The sequence below is a fragment of the Hyla sarda genome, chromosome 9, assembly GCF_029499605.1.
Source record: "Hyla sarda isolate aHylSar1 chromosome 9, aHylSar1.hap1, whole genome shotgun sequence".
Classification (NCBI taxonomy): domain Eukaryota; kingdom Metazoa; phylum Chordata; class Amphibia; order Anura; family Hylidae; genus Hyla; species Hyla sarda.
Genome location: NC_079197.1, coordinates 30,660,816 through 30,675,240, shown reverse-complemented (window position 1 = coordinate 30,675,240; position 14,425 = coordinate 30,660,816).

The following is a 14,425-nucleotide window of genomic DNA, read 5'->3' as shown; positions in this document are numbered from 1 at the left end:
TACGTAGTACATTTTTCGGTAAAAATGACACCTGATATGTATTCTGTAGGTCCATACAATTAAAATGATACCCTACTTATATAGGTTTGATTTTGTCGGACTTCTGGAAAAAATCATAACTACATGCAGGAAAATTAATATGTTTAAAATTGTCATCTTCTGACCCCTATAACTTTTTTATTTTTCCGTGTATGGGGCGGTATGAGGGCTCATTTTTTGTGCCGTGATCTGAAGTTTTTAACGGTACCATTTTTGCATTGATAGGACTTATTGATCACTTTTTATTCATTTTTAAATGATATAAAAAGTGACCAAAAATGCACTATTTTGGACTTTGGAATTTTTTTGCGCGCACGCCATTGACCGAGCGGTTTAATTAATGATATATTTTTATAATTCGGACATTTCCGCACGCGGTGATACCACATATGTTTATTTTTATTTTTATTTACACTGTGTTTTTTTTTTTATTGGAAAAGGGGGGTGATTCAAATTTTTAATAGGGGAGGAGTTAAATGATCTTTATTCACTTTTTTTTTTCACTTTTTTTTTGCAGTGTTATAGGTCCCATAGGGACCTATAACACTGCACACACTGATCTTCTATGTTGATCACTGGTTTCTCATAAGAAACCAGTGATCAACGATTCTGCCGGATGACTGCTCATGCCTGGATCTCAGGCACTGAGCAGTCATTCGGCGATCGGACAGCGAGGAGGCAGGAAGGGGCCCTCCCGCTGTCCTGTCAGCTGTTCGGGATGCCGCGATTAGCCGCGGCTATCCCGAACAGCCCGACTGAGCTAGCCGGGAACTTTCACTTTCACTTTTAGCCGCGCGGCTCAGCTTTGAGCGCGCGGCTAAAGGGTTAATAGCGCGCGGCGCCGCGATCGGCGCTGCGCGCTATTAGAGGCGGGTCCCGGCTTCACTATGACGCCGGGCCCGCCATGATATGACGCGGGGTTACTATGTAACCCCGCGTTATATCAGAAGAGCAGGACCAAGGACGTACCGGTACGTCCTTGGTCCTTAAGGGGTTAAAGAGTACCTGTCATCAAAGTAAAGGTTTTATATAGTATTCCTTATGTAAAAAAGGTCTTATTACAATATATGTTCATTAACAAAATATTTATATCAGTTTTTACCTTGCTAAAAAGTGGCCACTAGGGATCTCTCTTGCATAGTGTTTTTCAGGCGCTGCATAGGCCGTTGCTTAGGCTTAGGACCAGTGCCATATGGACACTGGTCAGTTTTCCAGAAGTGCAGCTTTACTCAGCTCTCACTCCCTGCCTGTCAATTGGCTCCCTGTTCTATGTGCGCTCCCGTGACCAAGCACAGCATAGAACAGGGAAGGGCAGAAGCATTACCGTGCAGGCTTTGTGACATCACACCGGCCGGGTAAAGCCCCCCTGCAGCAGCTAAAGCAGTGAGTAAGTGAGCAGACTATGAAGGCTATAACTTGATAAATAATGGCCCAAATTAAAAAAAGTGATATGGACTCAGGATGACAAGGGGAACACAGAGCAGATAAGTTCCCCTGTTTACTTGGTGGCAGGTACTCTTTAAAGGATACCTGTACTGCATTAATTTTACATATTCCTGTGCCCGGGCGGCAAAAATAGACAAAATAAACTTTAACTCACCTTCCTACGTTCCCCCCGGTACCGGCCTCACGGTTCTCTGCTGCGGTCCTCTTGCTGCTTCCTGGGGACGGTAACGTCACAGAGCAGTCCGCGTATCACTGGCCGCAGCAATGTCCTGCCTCGGCCGGCGATAGGCTGAGCACACTGTCATGTAAGGAGCTCTGGCCGGTACCGGACAACGGGGGGACGTAGGAAGGGGAGTTAAAGTTTATTTTGTTTATTTTTGCAGCCCGGGCACAGGAATATGTAAAATGAATGCAGTACAGATGTCCTTTAAGGGAGTATTTACTTCAGAAAACAAGTCTGGCTCATTATTATTATTAAATTTTTTTTTTTTTTTTTAAAGCTGTATACTTGTCAATAAACTACATTGATATTTAAATATATCTGACTCTGGATCCATAGTGGTAGCACCATTTGCAGTATATATTTTCTTTTGGGGATACCAGGTGAACTACTGCTAACTTGCAACCCAGAATCACAGTATTAGAGGTGATACGCACAAACCTAAGGTTCACTCCAGGTGAGAGTCCACGACTTTGAAGGTCTCTCAGAGAGACGACCATCCCACAGAATTACAAGAGGTGCTGTCCTCTTGTCTTTCGTTTCTTCGGCTTAAGTGGTTAATTGAGACACAGTGCAGTTACAAGTTGTGCATTTTGGCGTGTCACAGTTATTTGCTAATTTACTTTAGCATCTATACCTGCCAAGATGTAACTGCACGGTGTCTCAATAAAGCATTAGCATTAAAGTATGTATACAAAAATAGTCCAGGTTAAAAACACAAGTCAACAGTAAAAAGAATCGTAAGGGCTGCTCACAGGAACACATTCATTTCGGTCATTTAGACCAAGTAGTCCTATAGCGTCCAAACATAGAAACCATCTTGATTCTTACACCAGCAATTGCTGATGCCGATCTCTTCCTTTCTAGGATCTCTCTGTTCACTCAAAAAAAGTCAATTTAACTGCATTAGGATTGCTAACATCTCACTCATATGAGTAATAACCCAGGTAGCAGACTCCTGTTCTGAGAAAACGAAGATGCTCTTTAACGCCTTAAGGACTCAGGGTTTTTCAGTTTATTGCACTTTCGTTTTTTCCTCATCACCTTCTAAAAATAACAACTACATTTTCAACCTGCAGACCCATATGAGGGCTTACTTTTTGTGCCACCAATTGTACTTAATAATGACATCAATGATTTCACCACAAAAAGTTATGGTGAAACTAGGGGGAAAAAAAGCCATTTTGCAACTTTTGGGAGCTTCAGATTCTATGCAGGGCACTTTTCGGTAAAAATGACACTCTTTGGAGCCGTGGCTTGGCATTGAGAAGAGATGGCTGCTTGCTGATCTGCTCCTGCTCCCCTGAGGCCTTTAAGATTTTCCCCGGGGTGACCTGCCTCTGCTAGATGGGGTGGACCACCTGCCAACGCATGAAGAGATCCTCTACCTAATGAGCCCCATTTTCGTCAGATACCATCACCCGTTACCTCAGTCCTTCTCCCGCACGGGATCTGGGCCTCAGCCTGCTTCTGCAGATTCCACCCAGCGGCTCAGTTCCAGGTTGGTCCACTCTGCACTCACCCAAGCTGCCACTGCGCCTAAAGCTGCTCCTGAACCTCCGGGTGATCCTCCGCAGCTGTGTGTGGTCTCCACGTTGGACCTCCGGTCCCTTGCTTGTGCTGCACTGCGGCCACCATCTTTCCCACAGGCATTCTTCCTCCCAGAGGGCCCTGCGGCCTCCCCGCTTCTTGCCTGCACACAAGCTTCCTCCGCTGGCCCTGCAGACCTCCCGGTGAGTGCATTGGTGCCTGTGCCCCTGGAGGGGGTTGCCCGGCTGAACTCCTCACCCTCTCAGGGCTTCTGGGACCCCCGGTCCCTGCCACCTCAGGACTGTCCATCTCCATCTTTGGCAGCTGTAGTTAGGGGGGACAAGCTATCCCTGGGAGGAGACCCAGCTGGTGTACTGGACTCAGCTGCTGCTGGAGTGCAGGAAGCCTCCCTGCTGCCCCTATGGTGCCTGTAGAGTGGCCAGCTGTACCTGTCCCACTTGCCATCTCCCCCCTTGGGGACCTTCTAGGAGTCCTCCTCCTGTGGCTTCCCCTAAACCCCAGAGGCCCATGGCTGCCACCAGGCTCTCTTTAGGGGCCCCATGCTCCTCTGCCTACCTCAGAGACACCCCTGCCTGCTGCATCCCAGCTATCCCTGACAGAGTTGGATTGTTCAGGTGCCCCGGCCTCCTTACCCTCCACCTCCTGACTGGAGTCAACTTCTTTCACAAATCCCTACTAAAGAGGACTTTTGCTCTCTTATCTCTGAAGTAAAAGATACTTGTAGAGCCGAAATCTCTGCGCTCCATCAGGATCTCCAACATGTCTCAGAGGGTCGAGGGATTAGAGGAGGAACATACCACCAGGGCCTACATTGCCCATCTTCAGTCCACCATTGCTTCTCAGTTGGACTTTCTCAGTGACCTCCATGATCACGTGGAGGACCTGGACAACCGGGGACGACGCAATAATAATATCAGGGTTCGTGGTCTCAGAGGCAACTCATGCTGAAGACCTCCAAGTTACGTTGGAAACGATAGTCAATATGATTCTGGGTGAGCCTCCATCTCAGTATTAAACTGGATCGTGCTCATCGGGCCCTTGTGTTTGTGAAATTTGTATGTGTTTTCCCTGTCCTCTCCTTGTTCGTTGGCCTCCGCTTTGACCTTTAGGTCATTGGTTTGTTTTTGGATCTGTTTACTGTCTCTGTTCTCTCCATTGTTGTTTTCTTGTGTTCTGTCAGGTCTACATGTCTGTCTCGCTTGTGCTGCTTCCTTGCTTTGCACTTTTCCAGGTTCTCCGGATGCGAGGGGGTTCTTGTACGATCCCTTTTGGCTGATCCTGTGTGACTTCTTTGGCGGTCTAAATGAGTACTACACCACATTGGCTTTGTCTCTTTCGCTTCCCCATGGCTAAGTGTGTCTCTTTGAATGTGAAGGGCCTTAATTCCCTACTGAAACGGCGCTTGCTACAGCGGGAGCTGGTATCTCTGCACGCCAATATTGTTAGCCTTCAGGAGATGCACTTTTACCAATCCTCTGATCGGAAGGTCGCCGGGGTGGCTATACTGGTCTCCTGCTCATGTCCAATTCAGGTCTCCTCGACCTATGCGGATCCCATGGGGCACTTTGTGATAGTTGAGGGTTCTTTGGGGGGGGTTAATCTAATCTTTTCTCCTACTATGGACCACCACTCCACTGTAGCTGCTCCTCAGTCTTCTGCTCAACTACGCTTGTCTTCACTTTTCCGACGCTTAGTCCGTGCCTATTCTCCCTCTGACCTTTGGTGCATTAATCATCCCACTGATTGTTCCTTTTCTTTCTGGTGCTCTCTGGAACCTCTCTCTTGGTCTGATCATAGTCCTGTTTTGCGTTCTTTTTCTCCTTTCCCGGACTTTTTTTTCATTGGCGTCTCAATGATTCTCTACTCAAATCTCCATCCTCCCAGGACTCAATTCAACAGTGCATTTCCAAATATTTTACCCATAATGACGGTTCTATGGCTTTGCAAACTAAGCTCTGGGAAGCTCATAAATCCATTGTGCGGGGCAATTGTATTGTCTTAGGCTCCGGGAACTTCAGTGACTTAAGTCACTCTTACTGTCTTCCCCCTCCTTGTCTGTGCGGAGGCGGCTGGTCACAGTTTGGTCTTAATTGGCTGACTTGGCTCTCCTTAAAGTAGAGAGTCAACTGCTTTATGCTAAGCAACATTTCTATGAAAAAGGGTAATAATGGGGATGGTGCAGCTTTCCTCGGGAGATTTGAGGTTTTGTTTCACAGTTGTTACTTATTATTTCCTATATTTTGGGGGTAATCCTCCGTATTACAAAAATGGATCTAGACGATACTTTCTGACCTATTATCCTGACATTGTATTGTTGTTCAAGATTCTGACTGATTACAATGCACCTTTGTCATATATGCTTTGTACATGTTCTGGATCCGTGAATAAAGTATATTTAAAAAAAGAAAGAAAATGGTAATAAAAGCCCATATTATGTTGGCCTGGCGCTTAAGAGACAGTGCGGTTGCTCAGTCACCCTCTGCCCTGAAGGATCCCTTGGGGATACTTCACTGCCAAGATCTCTAATATTTTTTCTTGATTACTATGCTAAACTCCACTCCCTTCCCTCTCAACTCCAGTCTGGTCGAGATGAGCGCACTGTGGTGTTGGACTCCTATTTCTCCCAATGTAGCCTGACGACTCTTGGCGTCTGATGGTAATGCATTGACTGCTCTTGTTACTCATGGATGAGCTGTCTGAAGTGCTTAAGTCCCTCCCCGAGGGGCGCTCTTCCGGGCTGAATGGGTTCACCTACTTATACTATAAGACCTTCTCCTCTGTTCTTCCTGGGCTTGTCCCTCTTTTCAATTCTTTTCTGTGGGGGATGGGATCCCACAGTCCATGCTTCACTCCTTGATTACTTTGATCCCTAAATCGGGCAAGGATCCTCACGATTGTTCCAGCTATAGGCCTATCGCTCTTAACTCAGATCTGAAGCTTTTCTCCAAAGTCCTGGCCACACTCCTTTCCAGTTTCCTTCCCTCCCTTGTGCATAAAGATAAGGTGGGATTTATTCCGTCGCCAAGGAGGTGATAATACCAGACGAGTGGTGGACCTTGTGGACTTGATCAATCGGAGATCTGACCAGGCCCTGGTTCTTAGTTTAGATGCCGAAAAGGCCTTTTATAGACTGGGGTGGCCTTTTCTTTTTGCAACCCTGCAGAGTTTTGGGATTACAGGCAACTTTCTCACAGTGCTGCAGGGTCTCTACTCATCCCCTTCTGCTTCCCTTAAGCTTCCTCATGCTACCTCCTACTTCCCCCCCCCCTCTTTAATGGAACTAGACAGGGTTGTCCGCTGTCCCCCCTGATCTTTTCTCTCTGTATTGAGCCTATTGCAGCTGTGATTCGGGGGGGACCTGGACATCTTGGGTGTTAAACTCTCTATCATGAAGTGTAAGATTTGTTTATTTGCCGATGATTTCCTCCTTACTCTTACTGACCCCTTTGTTTCGTTCTCTAATCTGTACCGGGTCCTTCACTCTTATGGAGTGGTCTTGGGATACAAAGTGAACCTCTCTGAAACTGAAGCACTGCCCCTGAATCTCCCTCTGTCTACCCTTCTGCGAGCCAACTATTCTTTCAAATGGTCACCTTCTGCAATTAAATACCTGGGGGTACTGTTATCCCCCTCCTACTCTTCCCTTTAAACCTCTAATTTTCCCTCTATCTTCTGCAACATGAGGGCTCTTATGGAGAAGTGGCAGTCCCAATATATCTTATTTTTTGGCCATATTGCAGCCAAGATGACTATCTTACCTAAATTGCTTTACTATTTTGAGACCTTCCCAGTCAGAGTTCCACTTTCTGTTCTTCGCTCTTTTCAATCTGCTATTTTTCATTTCATCTGGGATGGTAAGAGACATCGGCTTCCGATATCTGTGAGGTTGGCTAGTGGATCTCTGGGAGTACCTGATGTAACCAAATACTACTGGGCTGCCCATTTACGCCATTTAGCTGCATGGTCTACGTATCGTGCCTATAGCCAGTGGGTATGAGCAATATTCCCAGACATAATGAGAAAAAGACATCAGACCCAGGGAAGCTCTGCATTGCCGGCGCTCTCCATCATCCTCATCACGTCATCGTGCACGTTGTCCTGTCATCCAATAGGAGCGACGTGACGACGGCGATGGAGACGCAGCAGACACTGTCCGGGGATGCGGCGACCGCAATGGAGGGAGACATCCAGGGCAGCGGTGAGCGGCGGGGACAGGTGAGTAATAACCTCCTATACCAGTGGTCTTCAACCAGCGGACATCCAGATGTTGCAAAACTATAACTCCCAGCATTCCCGGACAGCTGTTGGTTGGCATGTTGGGAGTTGTAGTTTTGAAACATCTGGGAGGTCCGCAGGTTGTAGACCACTGTCCTATACTTTACATTGCACGGATCCCTCAACATACGATGGTTTCAACTAACGATCGTTCATTTGGAACGAATTACCATCGTATGTTGAGGGAACACTGTATATTGTTTGTCCCCCTCCCCACCCCCTGCCATCCTCCCTCTAATCCACATTGGAACTTAGTTGCTCCTGTAAAGGCTCTGCCTGGGGTCTGCTGGGGAGGGTGAGGGCTCTGGTGTAAAACTGCTATATATTGCTTGTCACGATTCGGCTTACAGGTTGTGGATCCACTGTGTCAGCGAGGGATTGGCGTGGACCGTGCTGGTGGACCGGTTCTAAGAGGCTACTGGTGTTCACCAGAGCCCGCCGCAAAGCGGGATGGTCTTGCTGCGGCAGTAGCAACCAGGTCGTAACCACTAGCAACGGCTCAACCTCGCTGACTGCTGAGAAGGCGTGGGACAGAAGGACTAGGCAGAGGCAAGGTCAGACGTAGCAGAAGGTCGGGGCAGGCGGCAAGGTTCGTAGTCAAGATGGATAGCAAAAGTTCAGGTAACACAGGCTTGGACAACACTAAACGCTTTCACTGGCACAAGGCAACAAGATCCGGCAAGGGAGTGCAGGGGCAGTGAGCAGATATAGCCAGGGAGCAGGTGGAAGCCAATTAAGCTAATTGGGCCAGGCACCAATCATTGGTGCACTGGCCCTTTAAGTCTCAGAGAGCTGGCGCGCGCGCGCCCTAGAGAGCGGAGCCGCGCGCGCCAGCACATGACAGCAGGGGACCGGACGGGTAAGTGACTTGGGATGCGATTCGCGAGCGGGCGCGTCCCGCTGTGCGAATCGCATCCCCGACGGCCATGTCAGTGCAGCGCTCCCGGTCAGCGAGACCGACCGGGGCGCTGCAGGGAGAGAGACGCCGTGAGCGCTCCGGGGAGGAGCAGGGACCCGGAGCGCTCGGCGTAACATTGCTTGTTATGATTCAGGTTTCCCATTTTTGACCGTTGGGGTCTGTACATTATACGGTATTCTTGTCTTATTTTTCTGTTTGTTAAAATACTTTAATAAAAATTTACAGTTGAAAAATATGTCAAATCTTTATTCTGTAGGTCCATATTGTTACAATTATACCCAATTTATTTAGATGCACCAAAATTAGTGTGTTAAATGGTCGTCTTCTGACCCCTATAACATTTTAAAATTTTCCATATACAGGGATGTACGAGGGCTCATTTTTTGCGCCTTGATCTAAATAATTTTTTGTTTTGATGGGACTTTTTGATCACTTTTTATACATTTAGGGTATACAAAGTGACCAAAAACACACAATTTTGGACTTTAAAATTTTTTTGTGTATGCCATTGACCGTGCAGATTAACATTATATTTTAATAGTTCTGACACGTACGCACTCAGCGATACCATGTTTTTTTTTTTTTACATTTATTTATTTTTTTATGGGAAAAGGGGTGATTCACACCTGCCAGATATGAAGTGCACTCAGCCTCTGAGCATGCTTCACATATCAGGAGCCGGTGCAGGACATAAATATACTTCCTGCGCGTTAAAGGGTTAATACGATGGAAAAAGAGGCCTCTGTTTTGCCAATACAGGAAAAAAATTTTTTTAAGAAAATGTACAGTTGAATGGCATGTAATGCATTGTTTTACCCTTACTATATAGTCTTTCAAATGTATCTGTTTTAAAATTGCCATTGTGCCTGCAAAAGGAACAGGAGCCACAGGGAAAAAAAAAATCTGTGTGGGTCTATGGCCTGTAATTCGGTCAAAACATTTTTTCTACATTAGTTTTTTGCTATAGTACCACATAATCAAGGTTGATAAGTAATTACTGGTTTTTGTGAAGATAAATCTTTCAAATCCTCATCTTGCTGCAGCATAAACCAGTTATTTAGAATTGCATTTTTAATGCAAATATTCATCGGCATTTCATCTACTTTGGCCTGGACCTGTCCTACTATATCAACTGAATATCCTCATTCTATATTAGTTGTACCCGCAATTCCTCAGCTTGCCTTTGATCGGTATCAGAATTAATACTTTTTTGAGCGTATTAACTGGCTGTTCAGAATGCTCTTTTTTAACCTGCACTATTTTGTTTGCATGTATTTATAAATTTTTGTTGTATATGATGTCCCACTACAGGTACATGGTACTGTACTACCTGTAGGCCCTGTCAGGTTGAGTCCCTCAGTGACCTGGGGGCTCCCCTGCAGGGAATCCCCTTGTTCTATTGTTAATTTATTAAATGTGGTATGTGTATCTTTAATCATAGACAGGATTCTAATGTCTAGATAGTATACAGGACCTTTGGAGGGTTCAAGGACCTGTGAGTAAGCCTGTCACATGATTTGTTGCAACATGTACTCCCAGAGAGCACCAGCTTTAACCTATGACCCACAGCTTGACCAATGGGCTTTAGTCCAGCCCCCCACTTTATAAAAAGGGGTGGCCATCAGTTCTTTGACTGGCTTTTTCAGTATGAAATACTGAACATTTTCTAATAAAAGCAATTGCAAAACCTATTTGTTTTGCATGCTTTACAACATATCAAAAGTTTTTATATCTGACAGTGCCCATTTAAGAGCTGTGTGAAACTGACAATCGCCCATGAACGCCAGGTCTCCCATGCACTGCACTGTTTGAGTCTTCTAATATGGAATAAAAAGAAAAAAAAAAAAGCTTTCTGCTATTCTGTGTATGGGGAGTGCTTAACTTTTCTCCTTAAGTGGCAAGAGAGGTTTATAAATATTTTTAAATAGGAAAACTGAATTATACTATTGGGATCAGGAAAAACTGTTTAAAAACCCGCCCCTTCCTCTCCAACACAGAGTATGAAAAAAAGGAAATTGAATAAGTGATCACCGAAATGTCTAACACAAGAAATGTCTAAACAAAAAAGGTGAGTAGTATGGGTGGTGTCATGGAGACTTCCCAGAAATACAACTATCGGTGAGTAAAATTCACCATTTCCCCTGTCATCTCCATGACAGCACCCTGAGAGAAATACCAAAGAATAGTATTTTTTAGGGAGGAACTACAGCAATCAAGACCTTGCGACCGAATGCCATATCCTCATTGACTAGAACATCTAGTCTGTAATGTTTGGAGAATGTATGTAAATTCTTCCAGGTTGCAGCACAGCAGATCTTTTCACCAACGCTGAAGCTCTTCCTATGAGGAGGATACTGCTTGGGTAGAATGAGCTTTCAACTCAAGAGGGGGATCCTTCCCTCTAGCTGAATATGCCTCAGATGGCAACGCGGATCCATCTCGCAATGGAACTTTTAGAAGCTTTTTTCCCCCTTATTAGGGTCTGCAAATAAAAGAAAAAAGGTACATATCTTTCCTCCATGGAAGAGGAGTAGATTCACCATATTGTAAAATAGCTCTCCTTACATCTAGATGACTAAAGAATCTTTCTTGGTCATTCTTTGGATTAGAACAAAAAGAGGGTATAACAATATCCTGGGATTTGTAGAAAGATGAAGAAACTTAAGGCAGGAAGTTTGGATCTAGCTTGAAGAGGACCTTGTCATCTAGGATTGTAAAGAAAGGCTGCATAGTAGATAGGGCTCAATGGTTTTAATAAATCTAAAGACCCAACAGTCGTCTCCTAGTTTAATCTGAAAAAGTGCACTAAGTGGTGAAACCTGTACTTTAAAGGTACTAGGGGTGAAGCCTAGATCAAAAGCATCCTGTAAAAAGTTTAGGATATTAGGAATGTTAGGAGAGTCTAGTGAAAAAAAAAAAAAAAAAAACACACCAAGAAACGTATTCCCCCCCCCCCCCCCCCAAACCTTGTAATATATATCTTACAAGTGGAATGGTTACGACTAGCTAATAGCGTATTAAATTACTTTCTCTTAAAAAAAAAAAAAGAAAAACTCTTAAAAAACTTTTTAGTTTACATGCCGCCAGACTGAGGGTGTGAACTTGGCTGTGTTATATTGAACCCCGAGTTAGTAGGTTGGGACTGAGGGAACATTATCAGTTCTTCTAGACCCATTAAATTCAGCAGAGGAAACCAACTCCTTTTTGGCCAAAAAGGAGCAATTAGCATTAGAGTGCGAGGCTGGTTCATTAGCTTCTGCAGTACTCTGGGGACCAGAGGTATTGGGGGGGGGGAAGAAGCATGCGCCAGACTGAGTGACCAATCCAGAGCTAAGGCGTCCACCGCCAATGGAGAGTCTCTGGGGTTCATAGAGAATTTTTCCACTTTAATTCTTTTTGGAAGCAAAACGATTCCTGGGGCCTTCCCCATATAGACTTAAAGGGGTTCTCCGGTGCTTACACATCTTATCCCCTATCCGCCCCAGTGTGATTTCATGCTCCGCCCCTCAATGCAAGCCTACGTAGGCTTGCATTGAGGGGCGGAGCGTGACGTCACACGGGGCCCATGAGAAGGTAGGCACGGGGCCCATGAGAAGGTTGGCACGGGGCCCATGAGAAGGTTGGCACATTCAGTCCCTCGCGCTATTAACCACGGGTCCCGGCCGTTGTTAGAGGCCAGGCCCAACCCGCTATGACCCGTATATTTCTATACGTTATAAAAAGGGAGTGGACTCAGGGCGTAGGTGGTAAGCCCTGTGTCCTTAACGGGTTAAAAACCTTCAACTCCAGATGGACTGACATTTTGGGCATGCTGGGAGTTGTAGTTTTGCAACAGATGGAGTCACCCATTTTTTGAATCATTGCTATATAGTACAGCAGATGAAAGCAGGATAGGATTGCTGACTTTACTGTCTCTATTTTGAATTTTCTGTATATCACTATCTCAAGGGTTTTAAATTTATAGTTGTTTTGAACTTCCCGCTTGGGCTTGACTTTTTGAACCAAGCCCCACTGATATTTTGAGAGCCTCTATAAGTACGCCTAGTTTTAATAGCTCTTGGACTCCCTGAAGAATCAAAGCTAGTGTACCCAGCGACTGATTGGTGACTACAAATCTTGGAGAGGAAAAAGTCATTCTGATAAACCTCCTGAATGATGTTGACTATCCATGGATTGGGAATCATCAATTTCCATTTGGGGGCAAAAGATGGCGTCATTGTTCACCACTACCTTTGCTGGGCTAGTTGGGATAAAACAGGACGTTTTTTTCCCTTACCCCCCTTGTTGTATCACCAAAGACTGGTTTTACCCTTTCCTTCCCTATAGAGACGAGAAGGTTTTTTTTTTTTAGGCTGAGCTTTTCCTTAGGAAAACCCTTTTTATTATTATCTGAGGTCTATCTTGGCTAAGATATCCAGATCAGGTCCAAAAAAAAAAAAATAAGTTACCCATTGCCTAGTGGCGCCGCGGGCCCAGTTAACAGGAACAGCGTGCATGGGACCGGAAGGCAGGACAGAGGATCCGCGAGCCAGCCCCTTGCATCTCCCCTGCATTAACCTGTTTCGGCACCTGGAAGGAGACCAGGTATTAACCTTAGGAGTACATCAAAAAAATAAAAACACATTGGGATTCCTTCCCTAATCGGGACAGGAAAAACAGTGGATGGAGAGGAAGGGGCGGGTTTTTAAACTTAGTGTGCTGTCATGGAGAAGACAGGGGAATTACGTTTAACCCACCCCTCACAACAATGCTGTGACACTTCAGTTGGAGTCCTGCTTTTACTTTGTTGCTATATTTACAGTAAGCTAAGACAACTCACAAGAGGTCTTCCATTATGTTTATTCTCATGAATTTATGCGATTTTTCTTTGCACACTAGAGTATTCCCATAACCCAAAGTTATCCCCCATCCACAGGATAGGAGATACAAGTTGACTGTCGTGGACCTGGACCCCCACAATCACGTAAGCATGAGGAAATTATCTTTCCATTGCCCTGAGCTCAGCATTGTTCTGAAGAATCAAAAAGCCCACTGGACCACCAAGGTGTAGTTAAAGGTCCCTTTAGACGCCACTGTCAGCTTTGACAACAGCAATCTATAGGGTTAATAGCTGCCCACGGCAATTACTTTATGTCGGCTATCAACGGCAGCCCCCTGCTGGGGGCCGTCCGGTACGCACTGGTTGCAGTCTCAGGACGAGCCGGCTCGTCCTTAGACAGCAATCGGTTGAACTGCCAACAATTATAAGCAGCTCCCACAGTTTCTTTGCTCACCATCCAGACACAGTTGTCCCCTTTATTACACACCTCTGTCTCCACCTAATATATTTCCAGGCACTTAGCCATAGTAAATTTGTGGTCACGCCACCCATTATATGTACTGCCACTTTCAGCCAGCCAAAAACACCTTCATTTGCAATAGCAAAACCTGGACAGAAATGGACTGGAGCCATATAGTTTTTCGTGAAATTCAGGTTTTGTTTTGAATCAAATGTATGGAGGCCTCGTGGTAAAGCACTTGAATCCTACCGTTGTTGTTGAGTGACATACTGCTGACGAAATCATCTGGGGAACAATCGCATAGGACAGTCGGGCACTCCTAGTAGTAATATGGGGGGGGGGGGGGGGGAGAGACACTGTCGGCTTTGGGATATGTGCATATAGTTGCCACCAACTGGCATTTTTCTGCAGAATGCTCGCCCCCACACATACAGCGATAGGGGATAAGTGTCTGATTGCGAGGGTCCAACTGCTGGGAACCCCTGTGATCTCCTGTTTAGGGCCCAGCAACTAGTCATCGGAGCGCTCTGGCCCCACCTTCCAAGACTAGCAGGAGTGCCCTTTTAACCCCGGGCAAACAACCGCACCAAAACCAAAGTAAATGCGGTATAATGTGACATATTATCAAGCAGATATGTATCGCGGTCTGCCATAAATATGGTTCATAGGAAAAGCAAGGTGTATATACAGCAACCA